This window comes from Balearica regulorum, chromosome 4 (assembly GCF_011004875.1).
Source record: "Balearica regulorum gibbericeps isolate bBalReg1 chromosome 4, bBalReg1.pri, whole genome shotgun sequence".
NCBI classification, from domain to species: Eukaryota; Metazoa; Chordata; class Aves; order Gruiformes; family Gruidae; genus Balearica; species Balearica regulorum.
This window is the reverse complement of record NC_046187.1, coordinates 6,539,848-6,560,985: the sequence shown is the minus strand read 5'-3', so window position 1 is coordinate 6,560,985 and position 21,138 is coordinate 6,539,848. Positions and strand designations below refer to the sequence as shown.

General features: G+C 40.5%; 1 long non-coding RNA gene across 3 annotated transcripts in view; it reads right to left on the bottom strand.

The window, feature by feature from the left end:
• Positions 1-4,326: 4,326 nt before the first annotated feature.
• Positions 4,327-21,138, bottom strand: part of LOC142601649 (uncharacterized) — a 59,501-nt gene continuing 42,689 nt past the window's right edge. Inside the window, exons 2-5 of one of the 3 annotated variants that reach the window (XR_012835187.1) lie at positions 9,781-10,639; positions 5,968-9,367; positions 4,831-5,015; positions 4,327-4,395 (exon numbers count right to left, since the gene is read on the bottom strand). This is a non-coding gene — a long non-coding RNA (uncharacterized LOC142601649). Of the gene's footprint in view, positions 4,396-4,830; positions 5,016-5,040; positions 9,368-9,780; positions 10,640-21,138 lie in introns of those variants that run through there. The other 2 variants (XR_012835186.1, XR_012835185.1) reach the window with 2 other exon arrangements.

The window sequence follows — 21,138 nt, the reverse complement described above, 5'->3', positions numbered from 1 at the left end:
CTATTGGTGTGGCACAGCTGATGGAGTTTCTGGGCCTGGGGAAGAGGGATAGCCACAGCCTGAAGGTTGGCAGGAGAAGCCTTGGTCCCCCTCTGAGCATCAGCACTCATGGAGGGTTAGGGGCTCAGTCATCACAAACAATTGTGTGCATTGCAGTGCCAGTTCAGGGAGCTGCAATGCTGCCCGTGTTGAAGCTATGACAACCTCTGGAGAGGAGAGACCATGTATCTGCTGAAAATGGCATATAAATATTGCAATATTAAGGATTAGGTGTTTGTGTAATGCCAAAGATCTGCACCTCAGACACACATCTTCAAACATCCACATAATGGAAGGGGCAAGGGCCAATATATGAGTTTAAAAACAAATTCCAAATCCATAAACTTGAAGGATAGTTGTGATAGACTTGCAATCTGGCAGAGAAGGGCTGCAATAAAAATTCCAGCCACCAGACACAAAAGAGAGGAGTGCTGAAATGAAGTAAAATAAGCAACATTTACATGGGGATACAGACTGCAAAATCCAGATGTTTTTAGTTCTAATAAGGTAAGGAAATCTTTTCCTGAATCTGAATAAAAGAAAGGTGTTTAATATCTCTGTTCAGATGGAGAGGTGGAAACTCTTCCAGATTCTTAGCTTAGATCCTCAGTTCAGGTACGGAACCAAATATCACCCTCTTTCTAGGTATGTAATGGGACAAAGACTCAGCGAACTCTTTCCCAATGGGAGATGCACATAATTATAAATGAGCAACAGATTAGCAATCAGAAATCCTAAACTTAGTCCCTGCCAGAAAAGAATGAATGTGGTTTAGTGTAATCAGAGAATTCCTAATCAAACCAGTTTAATCATTGTGGGTGTACTGTCTCCAGCTGGGATGGAGTTAACTTTCTTCACAGCAGTGCCTAAGGTGTTGTAGTTTGGATTTGTGACTAAAAGATGCAGGTAACGCACAAGTGCTTTGTCTATGGCTGAACAGTGCTTGCACAGCAGCAAGGCTTTCTCCTTGTCTCACTCAGCCTCCACTCGAGCAACTAGGCTGAGTGCAGGCAAGAAGTTGGCAGAGGACACAGCCAGGACAGCTGACATGAATTGGCCAAAGAGACCCTCCTACCATTACCTACTAAAGTTATGCCCAGCAATAAAAACTGGGGGTGGGAGCTGACTTCCAAGGTAACCATTGCTTGGAGGCTGGCTGGACATCAGTCTCCTTGTGGGAAAGGGTGAGTGATTGCCTTTGGATCACTTTCCCCCTGCCCTTTACTTCACTTCAATATTAAACATTGTCTTGACCCATGAGTCTTCTGCTGTCGCCTTTCCTATTCTCTCCCCCATTCCACAGGGGGAGTGGGAGAGCAGCTGTGGGGGTGCTTAACTGCTGGCTGGGCTCAACTCACCACAGCGGGAAAGAGCTTGGTGCTTGAAAAAGCCGAGGTAGTCATGTGTATGTCCTGGGTGTTCACTGCCCCCACTTAACCATGCCTCGCATACTTCTGCGTGTGAAGGTGTGAGAAGGGAATGTAGTGGCATTTTTGTGTCTCCTTTTAAGCCAATAAAAAAATCCCCTAGGTATCAGACAGAATTTAACAGCACCAATCCAGGTGAAATTCCACCTGGACTCCCCAGTCATCATTCAGGCAGCTTGTTCTTGGACAACAGACCACTGGGGAGAAAGGTGTGGTACACTTTTATACTCAACAGGACTTGCTGCTCTAACTATGAATGACCTCTAGCTGAATTTTTCCACCAGCACATATCAAACCCCATTTCTAGGGAGAATGCGCTACACTGATGAAGGACACTTTTGGTTTATGTAATTGCATCAGCATGGGGTGCTGTGTCTACTGCAAGTGACCTCAGCCCTTCCATGTTCCCCATTCATCTTCTGGTAGTTTTGCAAGTGATTGCAATACAACATATACATTTGCTGTAACGTCTATTTTGCATTATAGCAGGTACATACCACTGCTACTACTATAACACATTAATATAACACAACAGCACAAGGCAAGTAGCACCTTGCTGAGGGACCTGATCCAGGCAGTACTCTTCCTTGGAGGGGACTGGAGGACCACCAAAAGAAGCCATTTACCACTTGAGTTCTTTATCATTCTTTTTTCCCCAGTTAATTGGGAAAATACTTCTTTTTTCTTCCTTTTTTATAACTTTCTGGGGGCTCAGGTGGATATTGTTAATTTAAAATTTAATTAGGTAATACAACTCTAAATATATTGTCTTTACCATTGCCACCACAATAACTTGTTATTAAAGTTGGCACACACAAATGATTGCGGTTGCATAAGACTTCTTAATATAGGATACTCTTTTCACTTCTTCAATATTTTGCCAGATTTCTTTATGGTAGGAACACTTTTCTCAGTAATTTAATTAAAAATCTAAGAAATGGGATGTCCAGGTTATTTCTAAAGCTGCTTTTAAAATACATACTACATCTTAAGCAAACCTTCTTGCATATATATAGAACCAACATTGGATTAAGTACAGGCTATTTTGTTGCACACATAGTTTTGTTCATAGTATTAAAGACTAACTTCTTCAGTCACTCCCGTAAACCTTTAGTGGGTTTGAATAATGTTATTTAGTCCCTAGGCTATTTCAGGGCTGCTTATGAAATCTGTCACTGATTTTTGCTGAAGTTAGTGCAATAAAAGAATGTAACTGATAGGTTTGTTCTGAAATCCTTTTAAAGATTACCCTTCAAGAAATCAATACGTAGAGAAGATTATTTCTGGGAGCATTTTGGCAGATGTATGAGAATTTAGTGGACAGCTAGCTAAGCACTGAGCCAGTGAAGCTGCTGGAGAGGTCAGGAACAGAAGGGCGACGTTTCGGCCCCAGGCTGTCCCTGGGGGGCAGTCTGTAGGCTGAACATTGCTCTGTACCACAGCTGCCCCAGACCTGCTGGGCAGCCAGGCTGCCTGAGGTCCTCTGTGTGCATGCACTTACGCCTGAGCACGCTGACATGATTTGATACTGATCCCACTGAAATCAGTAGTTTTTCTCCTGAGAAAGCCTGAGAGGATCTCACCTTCCCAAGTGCAAAGGTCCTCTGTGCAGTAGGTATTTTTTTCTCTGCTATCCTTCTGTACAGCATAAGGAAATAAGTACTTGTACTTTTACACCTCCTCTTTTCTGATAAAATGGTTTTCCTTAGCTCTAAGATACTTGCCACTCTCACATGATGCTAAATGGAAACATCGTCATCACAAACAAAAGTACAACATACAGATAATGAAATATGCTCACCACAGCATTGGACAGGAGATCTTTTTTAAAGTTGCTATTGCATTCTGCCATTTCACTGTAATCCTGGTGTAGGTCAGCTACACAAGGAGGGGAGAGACAGCAAGAAAATAAAGAAGCAGCTAAACTCATATGTGTAGGAAGTTTTCATCAGAGTCTCTCAGTTGAGTGTCTACATGATTATTTTCTGGGGATGTTAAGTGTACTTACATTGCTGACACTATTCACAAGTCCACTAGAGAGCAGCTATGCCTCACATTTAGTGAGGGGGTTTTTTAATTAGTGTCCCTGACATTTATTACACTTAACTCAAATGACTAATCAGATCCGAAAAGCTTTCTCAGTACTAGACTGAGAAGCAATGGAGGTGTGGATTCACACTGCTCTGATTCATACCAGTGTAATAGCTCTCTCTTAGCACTGATCTGGTCTTGTTCATGCACAACATCATTCTTACAGAAATCTTGGCTCAATTTCTAGTCTGGGATATTTCATTTAAACTGCAGAAATGCAGGGCTGCATTACAGGCTTTTCCTTAAGCAAGCCTTGAGTGCCCCATGTTGTGAGCTCCCTTGAATTCCTTCAGGAAGGGAAGGAGTACAGATTTTTTGGAAGAAGTCCAGAGCAGAAGGCAGCCAAATGGCTTGGTCTTTCCAGTCAGTGGATAAAATGGGAACTGAAAAATAGCTAAATACATCTTTTTTTACCCATTCCATCTAGGTGCAAAGAAGTGCTGTGTAGGTCTAAAGGAATAGTAAGGCACAGCAGTCCACATCAACCCACAGCAGGCCATCTTCCACTAACTTACGGAAGATGTTAAATAACACTGAAGAATAATTTACACTAATGAGAAGACAATGTATTGTATAAAATACAATTTTATAGAGAGAAGACAAATTATTGTATAAAATATTGGCTTCTCCTGACCATTCCTTAATGTTATACAAAGGTTAAACTTGCCTTTCTTTAAACATCAAAGAACAGGTTAAATATGAAGACACTATTTAAATTCCAAAAGCCTCACTATTATCTGTGAGAGAAAAAGATAAAGAAAACTACTACCTGTCAAACCAGCTGGTAAATCCAAATTCCCTAGCCTGGTCTGGTAAGTTAAAGAAAATTGCTCTGGCCCTGTTAGAAGCAGACAAGCATTAGTAAGGTAGAAGGACATCACCTTGTCTCCAGTCCCCCGACCTAAGCAGATACACATTGGGTAGCCATTCCCCAAGCTGCACAAACCTTTCACAGGTTTTCCACAGCTCCTCATGGTCACCCAAGCATGTCACCCAGTGCATCCAAGGGACGATTAACAGCAGGGGCACGTGCACATAAGTGCAGTGCCAGGGAAGCAGAGGCAGTGGCCACGGGAGTGGTGCCAGGCTTACTGCCACAGCGAATAATTTGGGGTGAAGAGCCCACACCTCTCCCCAGTGCACAGTTTCCCAGCCCCCTCTTCCCAGGAGTCCCTCAAGTTCCAGCACTTTCTTCAACCTGCATTATCCTGGACTCTTATAAACTGCCTTAAAGCCCCTGGGTAGTTCTACTTCGGCACATTGGTTTGCTGACCTCTCTTTTTTATATCAGATCATTTAACCCTCAAGCATGAAGTAGAAAGGACAAGGATTCTAATTTCAGAGTTTGTACATGTGGAAGGTCAGGTTCTTCTTGTGTACTTTAACAGGTACTTCTTTGTCCTTCATTTTCTGGAATACTCATTACCCACTGTATATAACTCTGGTGGTATTTTTCACCTGTGGAAAAATAAAAAGCAAGCGTCGAAATGTTTCAGAACCATCAGGCATGTATACTGCATCATAACGACCTAAGAAAGCACAGAGAATTACTATTAAATGTTAGCCCGATTGCCTAAAACAGGGTGAGCATCTGATTTTTTCAGTTGCAAGAAGACATATGAAGTGGCACAAAACACATTGCAATTGAGATGGGCAAGCAAAAATAAAAACTCACTTCAAGTTGGACATTCTGCATCAAACTATGAAGAAATGTTTCCTTCCCAGCTTTTAAAACTATTTCAAATTAAAAAAACACTTCATAATGACATATCATAAATGGAAAATTGGAATGTTCATATGAAAGTGCCAGCATGAAACATTTTGGTTATTTCTAATTATTTATTAGTTTTGACAGAAGTTGGACAAAATCAATAAAATCAATCAGGATATGATAAAGAATAGAGCTAATAAGGGAAATCTGTGCAGTTCAATCCTTAAAAGCATTGAACTAGATCTAGCAATAGATCTAGCAATACTCCAGACAATGAGTAAGAAGAGTTTCCATGGCATATGATTATATCAGCGGGTAAAACTGTTTAATCTCTGCTCAATTTAAGAAAAATTTAAAGTGAATTGTGGCATTTCTCTCAGAAAAACTCAGAATGGCTAACACAGAAATGCAGAGGGCAACGGCAAGAAGAGAGCCAAGAAAAGAGTTACAGGGTCTATTGCTTCTCTGCAGTACTCTGTATTTTTCATAGTACCTTTAAAAATAATGTTTAACCTTCTTTAACCTTTTTTAACCTTCTCCTGCAGATCTGCTACAAACCGTGATTTGAAAGAATCATAGAATCACAGAATGATAGAATGGGTTGGGTTGGAAGGGACCTTAAAGACCATCTAGTTCTAACCCCCTGCCATGGGCAGGGACACCCCCCACTAGCCCAGGTTGCCCAAAGCCCCATCCAACCTGGCCTTGAACACTTCCAGGGATGGGGCCTCCACAGCTTCTCTGGGCAACCTCTTCCAGTGCCTCACTACCTTCACAGTGAAGAAAAAAAGATGATGATAAGCCTCCTCTGATCTCTGGTTGTTTTGGTAATTACAACTTTGTCCCTTTTTCTTCAGGCTGTTTCTGACATTTTCATTCTAACATAAGCAAAGAGTTTTCCTGTTCTCAGCTTTAGTGTTTCCATTTCCCTTCATGTTGCCACCCTTTGTGCAACAATATCAAGTTGCACAAAACCCAATATTTTGCAGCCTCTAGAGTCCAAACAAGCATCTCCATACGTGTAGTGCATGGTATAGACACACAACTCCAGGAAACCAAGGTATTGTGGCTAAAAGCACTGGTACATGTGCACTCCTTGACCAGTCCAAAGGGCAAGTAAAATGCAATCTTCCCAGTGATTTAAGCTCTTCACATTTGATTTCACCTGTGGCTGGGCTACAAGCACACATGCAGTTGCCAGCAGTGGCTCAGCTGATGGAAGCTGCAGGTGAAGGTCTGGTTTGAGGGTGAAGGCTGGGTAGGACATGGTCACATCCACACTCTCCCTCCTCACGCCTGCTGGGTGTCGCAGCCCTCCACACCCAGTGGTGCAGCAACAATTGCCTATGGTCCACTCTTAAATCAGATGTCTGAAATGATCAGGGTTGAAATAAGTACTCCACAAAGAGGGTGGAGGGTGACACAAGAGATGCAACCTTCTAGGGACGATGAAAGATGCCCTTAAAAAACTAAAAATAAGAAAACACCACTAAGGCAAGCTTCCACTGTTTTCTTAGGCATTTGCCCGTGGTATAGAGCAGCACTTCTCAGCTGGTAGGAGCATATCTCCCCGGGAAGGCATGGCAGGGTACCTGCAGTGTCTCTGTGTCCAGGCAGCCAAGCACCTTCCAGGATACGCACTGCCATGATGGCTGGTCCAGCCTAACAGCTCCTGGCCACAGTAAGGTACATTTTTGGCTGGGTCAGCGACCTAACTTGTTCCCTGAGAGGCCAACACTGAAGCTGGTGCTTAGAGGGAGGGGAAAAAAAGAAGGACCTCCTGTGAGTTTTCAGCTGAGCCCTCAACATTGTGGGGGTCAAGCCTGCTGAAGGGGAGATTTAAGCAGCTGCTTTTGTTCCTTAGCACCTGGGATATGACCATCCTGGGAGGGAGAGGGGGTGCCTGGTGCAGAGATGCAGCACTGGTGTTTCACTGCCTATCCCTGGCCACCAACAGGCAGGTAGGTAAGGGGGAAGACAGGCTCGGAGATACAAGTGGAAATGTAGTGGCTAAGAAACCACTGAAAAATGCCGCCAATCAGGGATCTGAAGAACTGTAGGCTTAGTTTCACAGAGAAAAAGAAAACAGAAACATAGAGTTTTTCCTTGGGTTCAGTAAAAAAGTAGCTGTGTAATCCTTATGATAATCAGAGGAAGAGGATTGGGACTGGAAATTCAGCTACATGGAGAGGAATCTTAAGATCTTGCTTCTGGGTAAGTTCTTGATGCCCAAAAAGAGAGTTCTTCCTTGGTTATCTGTATATCCCATGTTTGCAGTGATTATGGGGAAAAATGTGATCTTCAAAAGCCTCCATTGATCTGGACTAGTGTCTTCAGTGCCTCCTTGTTTTTCTCTTTGTTTCCCACAAGTTACTTCAGAGAAACAGCACTGTCTGCTCAAGGAATGGGGTTTCAAGTGTTAAGTCTGCAAGAAGCACATAAATAACAGGCAAGAAAAACGTCATTGTCCAGAAGAGTACCTTAAGAGAGAAATTTTGATATTTTCTTGTATATTCACCTACAGATGCAGTCATGATGTTTACTGGCTCAGGCTTCTGGAAAGAAAACACAAGCAGGACAAGATACCTTATTTTTCCAGTCAAAGCTACAATGTTAGAGTAATCCTTTTTTTTTTTTTTCCTTCTTTTTTTTCTTTTTTCATTGAAAAGGAACAACTCCCCAATCAGGACCAATAAGACAGTAGCAAGGATTAAAATCTATGATCTTCTATTGATGATTCAATATAGAAATTATTGCAAATTATTAAGATGAATCTTGCGGTCATCTGTCTGAAATTAATTGACAGTGGGTGATCACACTTTCAATCTCTGCTCACACAGAAGTCTTTGACTAATGTTTTCAGACACATCTTTGTACTCCCACAAATGCACCAAGTAGTTATTTTCACACAAGTAGTCGTTTCATTTATATTTCAGCAGGAAACTTTGTTTTGTACCTTGAACGTTCTTTTTTTCTTCTCCTTTGTTTTCTATTCAGAGGTCTTTGCTAGTTTTTAATACACTTCCATAAGTTCACTTCAGGGAATGGTGTACATGCTTCTGGGAACTTGCCTGCCAGAGGCAAAATGGTTGTTGGTGAAAACTCAAGGTTTGGGCAGTCATTGCAGTCATTGCTCACGACAGTGAAGGGAATGAGATTTGCCAATGTTAGAGGCTACACAGCACAGAGAAGCCAAGACACTTACTCTCGCCTCCTTCCAATTCCAGCTGTGCATACCCACCATAGCTGCTGCACCAACATTAGCACATTTCACCCTTCAACAAACTGAATCAATTCACTGACCATAGCATAAAACTCAACTACAAAAGAAAAAAAGCCCATAGCTGATCTAATATTCAGTTATGTTTTTCTGTGATTGCAGCTGTTTCTGCAGAAGATCCCTCTTTGTCCTACCTTTAGATTCATTAGTCTTGGATTTACTTTACATGTAAACTTGTTTATTTAGACCACCTGAAAGACTATAAATACTGCTGGTTACCCTAAATGGTACCAGTAGCATGGTTTATTCTAAATTACCTAACTTAGTTGTTTGGGGTTTTTTAAATCAAATTCTCACTTGGAAGATTTTTATTTTATAATGTCTTTTAATTTATAATGCCATTTCCCATGGTTAATTTCTCTATTTGTCTCCACACTTGAGAAAGGCTTTCCTCTCACCTCTAACTACCTGTATTTAATTTTAATTTCCTTCTTAGACCTTAATCATAATCAAGAATATCTTCATTCTTCTCCCTTTTTGAGGTCAAAACAGGCTCACAGTACATCTTAAAACATTTCCATTATTGTTTCCACTGAATGCAAGGAAAATATGTTGACTTCATTAAAAAAAATTTAAAATTAAACCAGAGATAATTTTCATAAATTAGATGTACAGATTTCACAGCTCAGAAACAAGGATGTCAAACGTGTCCAGCTTATACACCCTCCTACACAGAAACCACAAGGTTTCAACGACAAGTCACTGAAACCACAGCATTCAGCTTTTTATCCAAGACTACCTTTACCAAATGGGTGCTGCTGTTTCAGTGCGATGACTGATCACACAATAGTTTTTCCAAGGTTCGCTTAAGATGCTGACCTGTGAAAAAAAATGAAACTCATTATGCAAAGCAACTGTGCTATATAGCTTTTCAAATATGTATGTATGCGCATATAAAAGATGTATCTGTAGGCACAGGCACACATGTGCGAGAAAAAGCTGTTTTTTCAAAGATAAGACATTAAAGTTTTATCTGTTAAGGATAGTATGAGCTAGTCACCTCAGAGCATTCCCTAACCTGCTGTAAACAATTAAATAACAGATTTATTTAAGTGTAAAGTCATAAGAAAGTGCATTATATTCACAAAGTAATTCATATATGAGAATCAGAACAGTCAGTATTCCTATTGAAGGTAATTATATACTGGTATAGGTAAATCCACATCAGAGATTTTATTGCTATAACTGCCTGAAAAATAACAACAAATCCTGCCCAAGTGATACTATTATACCTGCAAGACTCTTAAATGTAGACCAGGCTGCAGAGTTTAGGCTTCCCTAAAGCCTCTTCCTTAAAATGATTCTGTCAGAAATTGCGTTTCAGCCGCAGCTAAAGGGCTGAATGCTGTTTGCACTGGCATTGAGTTACTGTTTCTGGAATGATGTTGCTGAGCGATACGCACTGGCCCCCTCAGCCTTGTATGCTAAGGAGGTACTTGTTGCGTAGGCGATCCACAGTTTTGATCAGTAGTAAAGCCAGTAAAAGAGGAGTTTCTGACTTCTAGCAATGCATTGCTATTTGCAAATCTGTCAGTTGTGCTAAGGAGAAAGTAGAGTTGATAGTGAAATGATTCCAATCAAAACAAAGCAAACCAAACTCTCAAAGCCTTTGCAAGAGGAATTTTTAACCTGGATCATTTTAATAACCCAAGCTACTGTAACAGAGGCTCCTCAGACTGCAATAAACTGTGACGCAGAGATACGGCAGAGTGGCAGTGACCTGAAGTAGAAAGTTCTTTAAATGGCTTTGCTGCTGAAGCAAGCACTTGCATTACTACATCCTGAGATCTGCAGAGGTGGCCTCTGCCTCAGCCTTCCTTTTGTTTGTGCAGCATGACACCAGAGCCTCTTCCCTGCTGCAGGAGATGAAGTACAGGCAGCATCCGATGGCTGATCCAGTGGTTTGCAGCACACAGTGGTGGAGCACAGGAGAAGTTGAGAAGTTGGTCTGCAAGCAGGTACTTGGAGTCGCACCGAGGGGAGGCAGACCACATCTTCCAGTGCAATCTCACACCACTCCTCTGTCCTCACTATTTCTTGCTGTGCCACAGAGATGCCCCAGCATAGTATGACATGACACTGTTCCTCGGCCTGGGAAAACAAAATCAAAAGAGTAGGAGAACAATGTGAATGAGTTTATAGAACTTGAAACCAACACTATCATTAAAAAGTAATTCTAATAGAAACTGTGTATACACAGTAAACATATATACATATATGAAGGAAGGCACAATCTGTAATATTTTGGTAGTACCTGAGAACCAGAAACTGAAACTAGTTAGAAATAAAAGTGGTATTCAGTCATCTGCTTCTACCAATACATGCCAAAAGGTAAAGCATAATAAAAAGTGAAAACTCGCATTTTATTTTAAAGAAACTTATGTAGAATGTATTTGTAAGGAAGGTAAAGTCAGGGCAGATTTGCTGGAGAGGAGGGAAATGAGGCCATAGCCCCTCACTGGCTGCGCCTCATATTTTGCTCTAGACTGTGTAAGAGGCAACATTTGTACTGCTGTGGAGTTCTTACACCAGCACAGCAGCCTCGCCAAACCCCGAGAGTGACTTCCAAATTAATCTGTAACATCACACCTTTAGTTTTGATATTGAAACACAAGGTGTAGTGTCATGCTGGTCACCATGCCAGGACACAGGAAGGCTCAGCTGCCAGTGGAATAGTTACGTACATAGCACATTCCCACAGGCTGCAGCAGACTCCGCACCAGACTTGTCCGTCTTGAGCCTATAATGGCTTGGGGGTTATTTGTTTTATGCTACTGAGACTGTAACACAAAAGTAATTCTCCTCTGTCTTCTGTCCCTTCTGTTCATTAACAGTAGTAAATGAACAAAGGCAGCATTTTGTATTGTGCCATTCTGCTTCCTCCATTCGCTGTCCAACATCTGCATGTATCTCTTTTCATTTTTCTTTCTGAACATTTTGAATGAACATGACATATACTGTTGGGTTTCAGTACTACCACATCACTGCTTTTCACACCATAGGCCATACTGTCTCTTAGTGGAGTCGTCAGGAAACGTGTATTACATATAAAGAACAATTCTGCGGCAGAAAGATTGCGTGCTGCTGGGCCATGTTTCACGAGGGAACCTGAAGATCTGCAGTGCAATGCCATCAAGCACTAGAGGTGCAGAAGTCATTGCTGCAACAAAGAAGAGGAGCACTGACTTTTCTTGCTTAATGCCCGCACCTCTCCCTGCCTGTGGCTTTCAGCTGATCAGCTACTTTCTGCCCTCAAATTGTTAAGAGCTTGACTTCCTGTCAACTGCTGCCTTGTCTTCTGAAAGTGGCTGTCCTCTGGTAGAGGGGAAAGATTAGTAGTACTGTAAATAAGAATGAAGTTGCCCTATAAAAGCTGGAACACAGCTCAGGCACAGAAAAAGCTCTAAGCTCCTATTGTTACAGAGATCGAACTGATAAGGCCTTATATGCAGGAGTTTTTAGCAGAGATGTGAAAGGAACTATATGACGTGGATGCTTGCAATGACAGAAGACCAGACTTGGTGACCCAGCAAGGCTTCTTCCATCCTACGCTCAGAGAAAGGTGTGACCCAGGAGGTGGGAGGCTGTTCCAACATTAAAGGAAAGACTTGAAAGGACATGGTCACAAGAGGACAGTTCTTCTGAACATATGGTTCTGTGCATAGTGGGTCCAGGCTTGTCTCAGGCTCTGGATGTCGACAAGTCATTCTTTCAATACGGTTTGTTATTGGTAGCTGATAAGGCTAGAAATACATCAACCAACCTACATGCATAAGCAGCATCACTGGGTTGACATAGGAGCAGGATGCACCTGGTATTTAACATATATATAATTGCTGTTAATGTTAAATTGTTCTGCTTTATAGTCATTGTCACTCACTTCTGCTGAACCAGGGAGAACAAAGACAGTAATGGCTGGCACAAAACAAATGAGGCAATGCAGGAACATTTGCAAATGGCTTTGCATTTCTCATGCATCTTCACTAGCCTAAGGTCTTTCTGAAGCTTAGATAAAACCATAAACAGGGTTGTATTAGATTCAGAAATATTTTGTCTCTTCTTGAAAGCAGATTCTACTTTCCATCCACCAAGTCTCTTTCATTCTTACATTGCCTCTTTTTCTGTTACGTGGTGTTGCATCTCAGCCTTAATTGCAATTGAGAACCACAGATTATAATGCTAATGTCAGTGATGTTCACTGCTAGAAGTGAAAGATAATGATTTTTAAATATGCTCACAGTACCTAGGTACCACAAACTGCAGACAGGGGGGTTGTTTGGCACTCACGTAAGTTCTTTGCAGACAGAACAGTTCACTTTATAACCCAGTCAGTTGAGCACTTGTCATGCTCTTCCTGTTTTCCAGCAACTGGGAATTATCTTAAATATTTTGGTCAAGGTAATTACCCTCACATGATATAAGAAGAATATTCTGTAATAAAAGCTTTTGCTTGGCATCCCTTTGATCTTCAGTACATTCTTTCAGGACAGAAATGCACAATCTCCTGTAAGAGGTGCTTAATTTATTCCTCCAATTCCTTCATTTACTGCATGTGATCTTTTTATTAGCCAATATTAGACCCACTTCAGTATGGATTAGAAACTGGCTATAAGTTAACTCTGGAGGAACATTATGGAGAATGACAACGGTTTTATATTGTCGTATGCAGCCTATTAATTTTTTAGTGTCTATGTCACCACATTCAGAGTTGTATTTACTCTGATTTTTATAGAAAATACCATTACAAGTCAGGAATAGATTTTTTTCCCAAGTTTGATTTTCTCTTTTTCAAAGTAAGGTTTAAAGACAGAATTACACCAAAGCTTATAATAAGAAAATAAAATTGAAAGAGGGTGAAACTGACTTGCAAAGTTGCCAGAAATATTTTAAAGACTAGTTTTCCTAAATTTGTTATACAGGAGTCTTCTTCCTAGTCTCCCGTTTTCCAGCATAACTCTCTCCCCTTGCTTTCCTACAATCCCCCCCCCGAGTTGCAGATAGTATACCCATGAAATTTCACGTATGTAATTTATTAAAATTCTTTGAAAGCAGCCCATTACATTACAGGCTTTTTTGGCTGAGCCATAGCAATGACTAAGCTATGGGAAAAGCCTCCATTCAGCTATACTGTAAAGGAAAATGTGGGTGGGGGAACTGGGCTTTCAGGGTCGAAGTCATTCAGCACTTGGGTGGCACTGTCGCAAAGAGGAAAGAGGAGGACTCAGCCTCGCGGGCTTGGGATGGGAGATTTCCACTCTGCAGCCATCCCTCCGGGGCCGGGCAGGTGACGGTGTGAGAGAGAGTGTCAATATTTGACTCAGCATGTTCCTAAGCCACAAAAGACAAGTGACGTATATAAAAAGCATGTTGCTCATTCTTATCTCATAAGAGGGATATCAAGGAGTTTTCTCCACTACCTAGACATAAAGAAGTTCTTCTTTGTCCTTATATTTCACTCTGTCAGCATGCCTTTCTTCAAGGAATTATTTCAACCTTACAGCCTCTAACACAAATTAGAATGCTACACAGTTTTAGAGAAATGATATGCAACCACCTGCTATTAAATTGCCAAATACCTATTGTTTAGCTTCCCATTCTCACTACACCACGAATTTTAAAACTGATTTCAGATATAATAGATTTAATTTAGGAATATCTCAGACAGAGCCTTCTCACCTCCCATGAATTTGGTGGAGGTAAACCTCCTCCAAACCCATGAATTATCCTCTTGGACTAGTAAATTAATAACGTTTGCCATATTTCGGTGATGCTTTTGGTAGAAAGTGACAATGCTTCACTTACTACTTACCACTCAGTCTCTGGTATTACTGTACAGCCAACCTTGCACACAGTAGGTTTCACTGTAAAATACACAGTGGTCTTCACCACTATCAACCTTTCACATAAAGAACTTTGTATCTCCTCTAGTATCATAGAGGAAGCACAAAACTGCCTTTTGCAGTGCAGTGCTGTACAAGAAGGTTTGTTTTGTTAGGACCACAAACAGCACACACAACCTGCCAGCCTGCAGCAGGGCTCTGCTGCTTGGACCCAGTTTGCAAGATCACTAAGCAAACCTAAACATGAAGGAATAATCACAGCCTAACATAACAGCTTTGCTTAAATATGAAGCTTGTGATGACTCAAACTCCTCGAAACAGTGCTCATCAGGCTTGAGCTCGGTTCAGTGCATTTAAAGCTGCCTTTGCCTGCCATGATATTTCTTTCTTTCCTAAAGCAACAGGATCTCAGGACTGTCCAGGCTAGTAACGTGCACAGCATGAGTTGTAGGGTCTCATTACATGCGGATGTATAGACCAGAATCAGTACCTGGAAATGACTCCCAGAGACACAGCTATACCCAGAATGCTGTTATGCACTAGACTCTTGACTAGCATATCACCAAGGACAAAGAAAAATGCAATGTTAGTCTATAAAAGGTGAAGCATTTCTAGCTGATATGATAAAATATTAAAGCCACTGTACAACGTGGCTGTACCATGACAGAAGCCAATGTTGTCCCTTCAAGCCCTGCCATTCTGAAAATTCAGTCAGTCATATTGTGCGTTAACTGAAGTTCTTGAGTGGTCCTGAAGTTGTCTCGTCAATGCAAACAATGTGCAGCAATATCTTTGCATGAAGAACTGCCAACCACCTAATGAGGACAGAGCTAATAGACTCGTGCTCCACATCCAAGTAGAAAGCTTCCAATCTATCAACCAAATAAAGATGCATAAAATAAAGGCTGACAGGGCCAGCATGATCACCTACAGTAGCTGGGCTCAATGGAGCTTCTCAAAAGAATTCACAGATGAAATACTGACAATAAAAAGCAGAAGCAAACGTTATCACCAGCCCGGTCCTTGACTATCAATGCTTCCAACAGCACAGTCAAAAACTGGATTGAGAATACCACATACATTCATGCAAGTTACTAGTCAATAACCTGCAGAGATGATTATGGAAAAAAGAAACAGAGCTAAGTACCCTCTTCATGTAAAGATTACCACTACCAGAAATAATCTCTCCATCCTCTCAGCAGCCTCTCAGAGGTGTTAAACAATAGATTAAACAAAAAAAACCTGCAAAGCTTCACATGAATGGGATGGTGGGCAATAAAAATAAGTATTGGTCATCACATGGTTTCCTCAAAGAATAGATGCTGCTGATCTCCATTAATGAACCTCAGCTATAAATTAACACAACTGCTGAATAAAACCTATTCATACCCCCTACTTCACAGTCCAGCTGTGCTGCTTATCTAAAATTATTTCAAGACATGTCCATCAAAATAAATAATTAAAAAGAAAAGATCACACTACCTTTTCTTCAAGAAATTAAATTTCAGACTATGTGGTAGAAGAAAGTATTCTTTTTCTTACTTTTCCAGGATCCAGTTCTCATTTTCCAGGATTTCTGTTCTGTCAGACCTGATTAGCTATCCCTTTCACCAGGGAAGTTTTTCTCTGTGCATATATGAGAGCGTGAGTGGGGTATGTGTATCTACACATACACCTGTAAAATCTATTCCTTTACGCTATGTATTTCCTGAAAGATTAAAAATAGCTTAAGCACATAAACAGTGTACAGTAAATAATCATTTGTATACAGAAAACAAACACACTTGAGTATGCTAGATAGAGCCCTCATCAGCTTAAACGCTCATTTTGAAGTGAGCAATGAGAAATAAATGACCCATCTTGACTGCCCAGATTCACCCACCGGACAGAAACATACAGGTGTATTTTGTACAATGTGTCAGCATATTAAACAGACTACCATTCTAGACACCAAACTGAAGTGCAAACACTGTGTAGCTTTTGTAAAGCATCCCCAAAGCCATCTGAAGTCTTCAGACTTCCAGAGGCAAAGATTTAATTTGAAAGACACTTGAGCATCTTTTTATTCACCACATGAAGGTATCCAAGTGTCTTTAACTGCCCTCCACTAATTCCACACAGGAGTCTTTCAACGGTAGTACCACAGTGTTGATAACCATTTATCAATGATAATACGTAAAAGCCAAACCATTTATTAATGATAACACATAAGAGCCACTTAAAGTACTTTTCTCCTTGTGATGAAATATAGGAGCAGTGATTCTAAAATCAACTGATTCTAGAGCTGGCAGTCCAGTAAGTCCCTAGTGCCTGCAGAAAGCGTTACTGAGAACAGTGCAGCTCAGTGAGAGTGACAGAAACTGGGCCTGGGCTGAAGGCAACTAATATAAAAAGAAGGAGTATACTCAAGAACATGACCTTTAAATACCTTTAACTTCAGTAGCAGTCGTTTAGAAAGAAAGCAACTGTGGAACTCCCCATAAGAGAACATTCCTTAACAGCATTTGTTGGAAATAAATTCCCTTTGCTAATGCACATCATCTAAATATTAAATAAATTTCCTCAAAAGCAGCATATATACTTAATTAAAAGAGGCAACCATTTTGAAGGAAATGACAAGAGCCTGCTTTATTTCTTAAATCAGATAATTCTGCTGGTTTTATTCCAGCTTTACATTTTGTAAAGTATGCACTTTTGTTTGGATTTCACACAAAACAAATGCACTTCTACATTCTCAAGAGAATTCTCAGGTCTCAGTATCACATCTCCTTTGAAGGGGTTGCATTAAATAGCAAAACTAACCTCAAGCCTAGCTGCTGCAGAATGTAATTGAATGCTGTTTAGCTGCAACAAGCATTGGACCAAAGTGGTGGTGTCCCTTGGGACTCACCAGGATTTAGTCCCTGATCTTCTAGTATCACTCCCATCTGAGGAACGGGCATCGTACGGGGATCCACCTCTCCCAGGACAATGCATCTCCCTGCAACTGTCACCCCAGTGGACATACTCTCTACAAAATTGTTAAAATATCTGGTATTGGTTCCAAGTAAATATAGAGTAAACTTTAGCTGGCTCAAAAGCTAATATGAAGTTTTACTCACAGCTGTCACAGAAAGCAAGCTAAAAATGTAGAAGTGGCAGGTCACAGACATCAGGGGGAACTACCTAACAAACATCCCTTGGAGCCATAAGGTAAGTAGGATAAATGTAAGTTCTGAAAAGAAGTCCTGTCATATTTCTCCAGCACGATACAGAAGAGCTTCAGATGGACTGGAGAGATTCGCTGCCGTACGAAACAGGAAAAAAATGCAGAATCTTTGTTTACCTAGGTCTGTGGTTTCTAAGTACCTAGTTTTTACTACGTTCATTTCTTGACTCAAAGTGAAGAGGGGAATTCACCCTTTTCTCTTTTTTTCCTGTCCAATGTGCAGATGGGGCATATTTTCGTTCACTCCATCAATCCCTGCCCCCTACGCACAAACTTGCATGCATGCACCTAGCCAATGGAAAAGAAAAAAGGGTTACTCATTAATCCATTCTACAAAGCTTTCCAAACTGAAATGGGTGGGTTTTACATCTCCAGCAAGGAGCAATATATAGGTAGGTACGGAGCGTACCTGAGCACAGCTCAAACCAAAGTGTTCATCTTGAATAGCGCAACTTTGCTCCTGGCACATTTTAAACCAAAACTCATCATTATGGAGAGGATGATTATTTTCTGTATGCTTTTCTTCTGTTCCAGTATGGCGCTGACTACAGCTCCACACAAAATAGCGAAATATAAACAGCTTTTCAAGACAATTAAACTGTTAGAAACCACAGTGAAAGATAAGGTAAGCAAAATATTTGTCATAATATTGAACTTACTGGAATTATGAAATATTTCCAAGCATTATGTATTGCTTAGAATTTATCTTGTGAGGGACATCACTTTCAAATGTCAAACTTTTCTAACTTAGATTTGTTTTATTGTAGGATGTTGAATTGCTGCATACACCAGAAAACCCTGTGGTGAGACTGCTTTAACATTTCTTTCTGCTTATATAAATTTGATTTTGCACTGGTTTATTTCATTGATAAATGGCGCCTGCCTTCTTTTTCACATCTCTGATTTAGTACTCTTAATGCAAGCTAGACTGAAAAAGAAATACTTTGGTAACAGTTCCTTATTTCTGGATTTTTAATGGCAGAAATGCTTATACTACGTAATCTTAATTACTATTTTGGTATTGTGTGTGTATTCTAACAAACACACCCACAGATTCACATTTGTATGTATTGCATTTACTCAAGAAACGGTATTAAGAGCGAGGACTCATACAAGATCCAGACGAGCAGCAGTGCTCTCGGGGATGGAGGTTTTGGGAGTTGAGGTGCCTCCAGGTGCCATGAGCTCCAGCTGCACTAGCAGCGGTGCTGAGCCAAACCCAGAGAGACCCCCCTTCCCTCCCACTGAAGCTAAATGCCAAGAGGGGCACCGTAAGGCTGTATTACACAGCGCTTCCTCTCAGATGTAGTCACACTGGTCTCTCGGAGACTATTCGTGTGCAAGGGTTGTGCTATCAACGGGAAGATAAAACTGCATTCTGCCAGTATTCTCTAGTTAAAATTACAAGAACGGGTCCCTGTGAATCCCTTTTTGATACAGATATTTATTAATACATTATTTAATGCTGATATTTTGCGTGTTCCAAGGTCAGGAACTTTTTATATGTAGTAAATTACACCAGAGTAACAGAAGCGTCCGCAAACTCGAAAGTCTCAGGATGCAGGATTTACCATGAAATTAAATGCTAGTAGTAGTAACAACATATCTTAGAAGCTTAGAAGGTAAATGTGTCCTGCTTGCTTTTGATAATCTCCAAAACGCAACAAGGTCTAGAGCTAGCCGCGGCTAATCAAATGTTATACTTCTCCTGTTATGAGCTGTCTTAAATTTACCCGTAATTTTGATTTTTGAGCCCTGATGACTATTTCAGAAAGCAAAAAATTTTGATCTACATATAAAAATGATCATTATGCATCGTTTTTTGGAAAAACACCTAGAGTGTAAAGCTATTTACTCAGGACTGTACACTCTCTTGCAAAACAACGACAAGAAGAAAGGAAAAATACTCACCTCTTTTCGCACAGGTTTTGTTAGCCTCCTCTTAGGTTTTACTCTTGGATGCATTTTTAACTTGCCAAAGACATACAGAAACATGACCAAAACAGATACGTTCCTTCTCATTGCTAGAAACAACTGCAGTGCAAAAACCTAATGCACCCTAACTAATTGCTGGGGTTTTTTTCATTAACACTCTTTCTAACTTGTGGTGTCAAAGTGAAAAGGAGGAGATGATTAGCTGTCATTTTACTGCAGTGTTTGTCACTACCTCCGAAACAAAGCAAATACAACTAGTGACTAATCGCTTAATCAGTTGGGTGGTGTTTTTTTTTTTTTTTTTCTCTCAAAAAACATAGTCAGGTCAGGAAGGAAGACAACAGTTCATTTGCAGCTTAGGGCTTTACAGTCTGATCCTGGGAGGTCCCAAGTACCCCTGCTGAAAACTAGAGGAGACAGTGAATTCACATATTTAGTAGGTACTAAGTCGATATGGGTTCAACCGCTCAGGAAAAACTTCAATAAATAAATAAATTAGTGTGCTAATAGTAATTATCACCAGCAACCACATGAAAAAACTTTTCCTCTTGCAGAGTGAAATTTACATTTATCGAATTGTCCAGATACTGAGATCTGAATTGCAGCGTGCCAAAGCTGCACGCACTCAGGGTGACTAGGTGCAATCACACCCTAATGAAACTGGATTTAATCGAAGTCTTTCATATAGCTGTATTTTAAATATCAAAATATTGCTTCTGTGATAACCTGCTTATGCCAGATTCACATTTGGCCTTGAATATTCAGATACTACCTTTTAGAACATTCAAAATTCAGTGGTTTATCACTATTTGTTTTGACTTTTTTGAGGTTCCTGTGAGGGCACCAAGTGTTAGCTCAAATTCAATCCCACACAGTTTCCTTGTACAGTCAACAATGAAATGTCTTTTAAAAAAAAAAAAAAAAAGAAAAGGAAAAAAAAAGAGAGAGATGAGAAGTTTAAAAGCTCAGAGAACATCAACTCGAGGGAAAACATGCCGAGGCTGAAAAAGTAGTCTTAAGGCTGAAGTGATTCATAAGATCTATTGCTGGTGATTGACATTGCAGCTGAAGCCAGTGACATGATGCTAATTTACATCAGATCAGCATCTAACCCCGCTGATCGCTAATTCAGGAAGTGAAGGCTTTTCAGGCTGATTTGTAAAGTTAGTTTGAATCAGATGCAGAGTACTGCTGCAAATTGCCTCCGATATGAGTATTTTACATGTTTGCCTAGCCCCCTCTGACATTACCAGTGGTCTATGCTTCTTAATGCCTCTTCATCAAAGTGTTTAACCCATCACAACATACTAAAACCCACAATCCTTGTGGTCCTCTGACTGTTGGCCTGCCTACAGCTAACTGTTAACTCAGCAAAAAAAAAAAAAAAAAAAGAAAAAAAAGGCAGCATATATGAGAAATGCTGGTTTCTCAGCTCATCACGGATGAGGCAGAAAATGTTTTCAGTTTCAGCTGGAAAATTGATCTCTTTAAAAACGAGTGTTTTTTTTCCAGTAAGCAAGACTGGTTACGGTAAGAAGCTTGAAACAAACATAAATGTGTGGTTTTTAAGGAAAATAAAATGTTGTATCTAACCAATATAAAAAATG